This window comes from Cupressus sempervirens, chromosome 5 (genome assembly GCF_028749045.1).
Source record: "Cupressus sempervirens isolate cs-2001-9-10 chromosome 5, ASM2874904v1, whole genome shotgun sequence".
NCBI classification, from domain to species: domain Eukaryota; kingdom Viridiplantae; phylum Streptophyta; class Pinopsida; order Cupressales; family Cupressaceae; genus Cupressus; species Cupressus sempervirens.
Genome location: NC_143122.1, coordinates 309309284 through 309315634, shown reverse-complemented (window position 1 = coordinate 309315634; position 6351 = coordinate 309309284). Strand labels below are relative to the sequence as shown.

At 36.6% G+C, this 6351-nt stretch overlaps 1 pseudogene; it reads left to right on the top strand.

Moving 5' to 3' along the window:
• Positions 1-873: 873 nt before the first annotated feature.
• LOC149555858 (putative disease resistance protein At5g47280) lies at positions 874-5403 on the top strand (annotated as a pseudogene).
• The last annotated feature ends 948 nt before the right edge of the window (positions 5404-6351 follow it).

Below are 6351 nucleotides of genomic sequence, written 5' to 3'. Positions count from 1 at the left end.
TTTCGGGTCGAATGCCTGAAATGAAACATCGATCTAATTTTAATTTCCATAATGGTGAGAAGTGTCCACTATCCTCACCACCACCTCCACTTCACACTTGCAATGTGAGTTGGCATTAATTATATGTCCCATCACTGTCAATTACATTCCCTTTACCATTCACTTCAAATGATTCACTTTATCTTCGATGTTGAAGAAAAATTATAAACTATAATCCTACATATGTGGGAAAGATTTCCAAAGATTTTCTACTAATAGAATTTAACTTTAAGGACTAAGGTATACAAAAGGTTAAATGAATGCCATGGCAGTCGACCTTATTAAGTTATTAGTAGGATCTTTTCTTTGTCATTTGTCAAAAAACAATTTCATTGGATTAAATTGGTTTATAATTATACCCACTAAACCATTGTGGTGCTCAAAATGTCATATTTATTATTATAATTATGATTCTATTCTAACTTTTAATTTTTAATTAATTAATAATTACAAAAATGGTTGACTGACTCTCCCTCTCTTGTACTATTTTGAAAACTTTTATTTTTCTATTTTTCTTGAAAGACTTTGGGTTTTCCTAGATAGTAAACTGAAGAGAGGTAAAGGCGGGAAGAAGGGCCCCATATGTGGAAAATTTGCTTGCTCGGTCCCTAAATGCAGACAATTGATCGTGGAAAAATGTGTGAGAAATTTCCACTCTGCTTCCAACATCCCGCGTTCAATTTGTTTGCTTGCTCACTAAATGAGTACAATTCTACGTGGAATCAAGATTGCAAGAAGTTTCCTCTCAGCTTTCATATCCCGCAATTTCCACTTCACTCTAGGAGTCATTGATAAATAAGTGGCTGCCCTAATCACCCCCGATATGCTAACAAAATGGTTTCCACCTATGTTCTTGCGCTTTTTCAAGGAGCTGCTAGAGAGGTTGTTAGAGCGCTTCTCTCTAGGCCTGTTGATGCAGGTGTCGATACTCTTCTCTCACGCTGTCAAAAATTGGGACAATGGGTGAGCGAGGGGATGTTATGCTTGCAACCCTCATCTTCATTTGCAGACTCATACATTCCAAAACTACCCAAACATAGCGTGGGTTTGGAGAATCAAGTAGGGGATTTGAAAAGGCGGTTATTTGAAGATAATTTCAATAAGATCGGAGTGATGGGAATTGCGGGTTGTGGCAAAACAACCTTGGTTGCTGCTCTCTACAGGGATTCTGATGTCCAACATAATTAGACCATATATTTACTCTTTGAATCAAGTAATCTCGTAAAATGCATTTTTTGGGAGTTGCTCTCAGGAGGGATGCTGAAACCATAAGTTATCCATTTACACACACCCACACAAAAATTCGTGCTGAATCAAGGAATTTTGTTAAATACTTGTTTTTGTATTGTTTGGGCTTTGATAGGAATTAGATCTGAGAAGAGGAGGCTATTTTAATGCTGGCCTATATTCGCCCAAGTGCTGGGAAACCTATTTCGCTGCTAGGTAAAATGTGCATCACTTTAGCAATCGGATGCAGGAACTGTATGTGTTCCATTGCACTCAGATAAGCCTATATTCAAAACATCAATCATAACCACAACCTTAACCGTGGTGTGATGAGACAATTTACCTCTCGTTTGTGGCGATCTCTGTGTATAGATTATGGTTCAACCTCCTTTTTAAGTATATAATCTCATGCTTAAGTTAGGGAGCTTCTCTAGCATGGAAATTTTCCTTAGTTAGTCAAGCAAGGGAATCCTTTTCCATTGGTATTTGTTAACTGTGTCTCGTTTGCTATTGATGAGCTCTTCATTGTGTGAACCATCTCCTGTTGACAAGGCTGGATAGTCCTCTTCCATCCTCTCCTCCTCACAGTGCCTGAAAATGATTCAAGCCTTAATGTGGTTTCTGGATTCTCTTCTCCTTCCCCTCGATCTATCTTCGCCTCCTCGAAGTTTCTGAACACCATTCATGCCTCCACCTTTGATGTGAAATCCTCTCCCCTTCCCCTCTCTCTCTTCTGTCTTCATTGAAGTGCTTAAAGGCAATTGAATCCTCAACTTGCTTATGTCAATGCAATCTTTTCCCCCTTCTTCTCAATATATCCTCTTCCTCTCCTTCTTCTTAAAGAGCTTAACGGCCATTCATATCTCCTCTCTTCCCTTCAATAACCCCCTCCTCTCCTCTTTTACGTGTATGGAGAGCATTTATTCATCATCTTGCTTTACTTGGTCTAGTCCTCTCTTCTTCCCCTTAATCTGTACTCTTTTCTGCTCTACTCTCCTCTTCCTCTTAAGCTATCCTGTTTGGTCACCCCTGTGAAGACATCTGTCCTCCCCTTCTCATCTTTGATCCATCCATTCGAGCCCCTGATCTATCAAGACCTTACTATCAGGTCAAGTGGCCAATATGCAGAATACTTATGCTTAGGATAGCTTTTATTTTGACTGGGAAGTGGGCTTGTCCTCTGATATCAAAATGACAAGTTAGAAAATGTTTCCAATGAGGAAGTGGTGTGTCTGGTTGGCAAAGTTGCGTGGGGATTTTTAGCCTGGCTACAATCCTACGTTAAACTTCTAGGGAGACTAGAACATAAGACCTGATCTCACTTACTGTAGTATGCTCTTTGTGTTCAAACTTGTGTATATTGGTAACATCACCCAATCATGATTAGACTTGCCTGTCAACCTCTCAATAAAGAAGTCAAATTTCAATATCTTGATCCTAACTTACTTCCCAATGCATTCTAACGACAGCAGTAATGGGAGAGTTGAAAGAATTCATATATTGCTGCGGTGATTATGAATCTGCATATGTGCTCAACCCTTGCAATTTATTGGCCACCACATTGCAGAAAAAACTGCCCTTAGTAGGAGAAGAAAAACAACACAAATTCGATACAGACTCAATGAATTAGCAATTTAGCAAATAAACTTATTTATGTTTGTTAATTAATTATTAATGAGACCTTACGTATACTTGTCTATCTATTGGAAATGACCCTTGCGTTCTTTTCTGATTTCCCTGACCTCACGTTCTCCATTCTTCTTTTCAGAACGTTTTTGAGACAACAGTTTCATAGTATAATTTTTAAAACAGTGTCACAGCTACTAGATAACAAGACGATTCTTGAGAACATATGGAAAATTATTACTGGGGATCAACCGTTGCCTGATTCTCAGAGTGAGAGCATTCATGAGGCTCTTCAGGAAATACTCAGGCTTAAGCGAGAAAATATTCTAGTCATATTAGATGATGTGGGGCCAAATGTTAATCTCGAAGAATTTTTGTTTGAAGCAAAGGGATGCAAGATTGTTGTTACAGTTAGGGATAGTGTCAATTCCATACACCTTGATAGCACTCATTATATGTCTTCGCTTGGAGAGGAAGATGCTCTATCCCTCTTTTGTTATTGGGCCTTTGGACAAGAAAGCATTCTAGATGGATGGTTCAACAAGCAACTAGTCAAAGAGGTATACCTATGTCTATCTACGTCTCATTTGTTGATTTTAGTGAACTTGAAGTCTGCTAAATTTGCCATAATACGAAATTATATTTTGCTAGCCGATATTGTGTAGATCTGCTATCCATTCCGTGTTTGAAATTTAAGAAGCATGGTTCGTTTAGTTCAATATGTGTAGATCTGAAGGCCACCCTTTGAGATTATATTGGGGCTAACTAGTCTGTACTAACAAGTAGCAAAAGAATGTCTAGGATTACCACTTGTATTGGAGGTGATTGGACGTTATTTACATAAATACAGTGAAAATGCATATTGGGAATATGCCAAAAGGCAGCTTTCACAAGGAAGACAAATCAATATTAGATCTTATGAAGAGGATGTTCTCAAGCGCCTAGCACTGAGCATAGAAGATCTGGACAATGATACAAAAAAATGTTTTTTGGACCTGATATTGTTTCCTGAAGTTAAAAAAATCCCTGTTAATGCTTTGTTTGATATTTGGATTCATGTTCACAACTTAAGCCTAGAGCATGCGTCGATGATTCTTGTTCATCTCAAAAAAAGAGGGCTCTTGAATTTTGTACAGCTAACTCATAATTCAAGGTGAGTGTCTTCTTTCAGATTCTTTTGTTGAAATTGCGTTGAAATATGTAGCAGAAAAATATAGATAGTGATCATCAAGCCGAAAGAGTAAATCTCCCATTTCTTCCAGCATGATCTAAATGGAGTTTGGACATGTAATCGTTTTACTCCAACTCAAACTTTGTAATCATTGAGATGTTGCTACTTCATTTTGAGAACTTGAAAAAGATGTCTCACTAAAGATTGAATGCATCTTAACTCTTTCTTTCCTAGCAATTGTGAGATATATTTAGTTCAACATGATATGTTGTAGTGTTTGACTATTTATTGTGCGGAATCTGTGGACAACAACCAAAATGACAAGATATGCAAAAGGTTGAGATTATCTCCATTCTCTTGCTGGGAAGATCCCTCACGTGGAGATATAAAAGCTGCTGAGATTATTGCCATTCGCACAGGTTGATTGCTTTAAATTGGTTTATTGATATTCACAAGTATCAGGCTTCAAGAAAATGAGTGAGGCCCATCAAAATATGTATATTCCTTCTTTAAAAAGTTTTGAATACTTTTGCAGCTCCAATGAAAGAGAATAAATGGCCTAAGTTGGAGTTTCCGGAGGCCCGTGCTCTTGTATTGATATTTGATGGAAATGAATATTTCCTTCCACCATTTGTGCAGGAAATGTCTTGGTTGAAAATTCTTATCATAATCAACCAGAAATCCTGTAGGGCTAAAATTGATGGCATGTCAACCTTTAGGTCATTGGTTCAACTAAAGAGCCTTCGGCTTGAAAAATTGATTGTCCCTGATCTAGATTATTTTCAATATTTAGAATATCTGAGGAATCTCTCACTGAGTCTCTGCAGCACTGATAAGGGACGATTGGACATTGAAGTGTGCTCAAAGCTGCTTAAACTTGAAGAGATTAATATTGACTGCTATGAGGATATTGAGGAATTTCCTGTTGGTATTTGCAATTTCACTTCACTGAAAACACTGTCTATAACAAATTGCCATCAACTTCGCAAGATTCCTGAGAATCTGGGAAAGCTTGCAGGATCTCTTCAAGTGCTAAGCTTAGTTGCTTGTCTGAATCTCAAAGAACTGCCAGCCTCAATTTATGAACTTGGAGATTTACATTTCCTTGTCAAGGCTTGGAGGCTCTTCTACGTGACTTCAATAAGTTGGAGAGACTCAAAATTCTCAACATGGGTGACTGCAAAAAAATCAAGAAACTTCCTAGAATGGTTAATGGCCTTACGTCTTTGTCAAATGTGATCTGCGAAGAGCAATCGAAAAAAGAGTGGTCTCATTTCCGTGAGTCAATTAATGTGATAATTAAAGAACCAACATTTAGTTTAGAGTTTTTGGACACATAACTTTGCTCCGGCAATCATTTATATTGTGAATAGTGACTGTGGACCATGGGTTAAGTAATTTTCTTTCTAGTTTTAGAAGCAGAGTTAGAAATTAAGACCATTTGTGTAATTGGGGTTGGAGTTCTATCTATGCACTTTAAACTTATGGAAGAATCATAGAGTGCTCAGCACTACCGTAAATATTGTATTTATGTCATATGTTTTAATTTTTAAATTATTAAGGGTTTTAGTCCCTAGCTACAGCAGACACACGAGTGATCATGCTGCAATGTTCTTTTCATGGTAAATTGTGCTTGAGCAACAATTAAATCCTTTCGCTCATGCTTTAATGTATTTTCCTAGAGTAAGAAATTAGCAGATCAAAATTTTTCTTTTCTGCATATTACATTTTCCTGGGTCTGGCAAATGGAAAGGAATTTATAAATTCTTAAGCCTTAACATACATCTGGGAGATGGTGGAGAACAAACAGAATTAGTATAAGTACGTAATTTCTGGATTTGATTGTGTAGAGGTTTTTTATCATTAATGTTTTGGATCATAGTACATGATTCATCAGTATAAGTACGTAATTTCTGGATTTGATTTTGTAGAGTTTTTTTACCATCAATTTTTTGGATCATACTACATTATCCATCATCAAGATACAAGAGAACAAGAAGATCCATAGTGAGGACAAAAATGAATACTCTGTGCAAAATTTCTATCACGCCCTTTGCCAAAAAAATTCTGATGTGGGACTCTATGTATGACAAAGGTCAAAATCCTTCTAAAAGTAGGAACCACTTTGATAAAAAGTTTAACATATTATTAAAATCAATTTGGACTATATTTATGTTAGATAGTTTTTAATTTTTAATTTTTTGATTGGTACATAGTTTTTAAATTTATTATCATGTAACTAAATTTAATAATATTTTTTTACTTTTGATAATTTAATTGAATAAGGG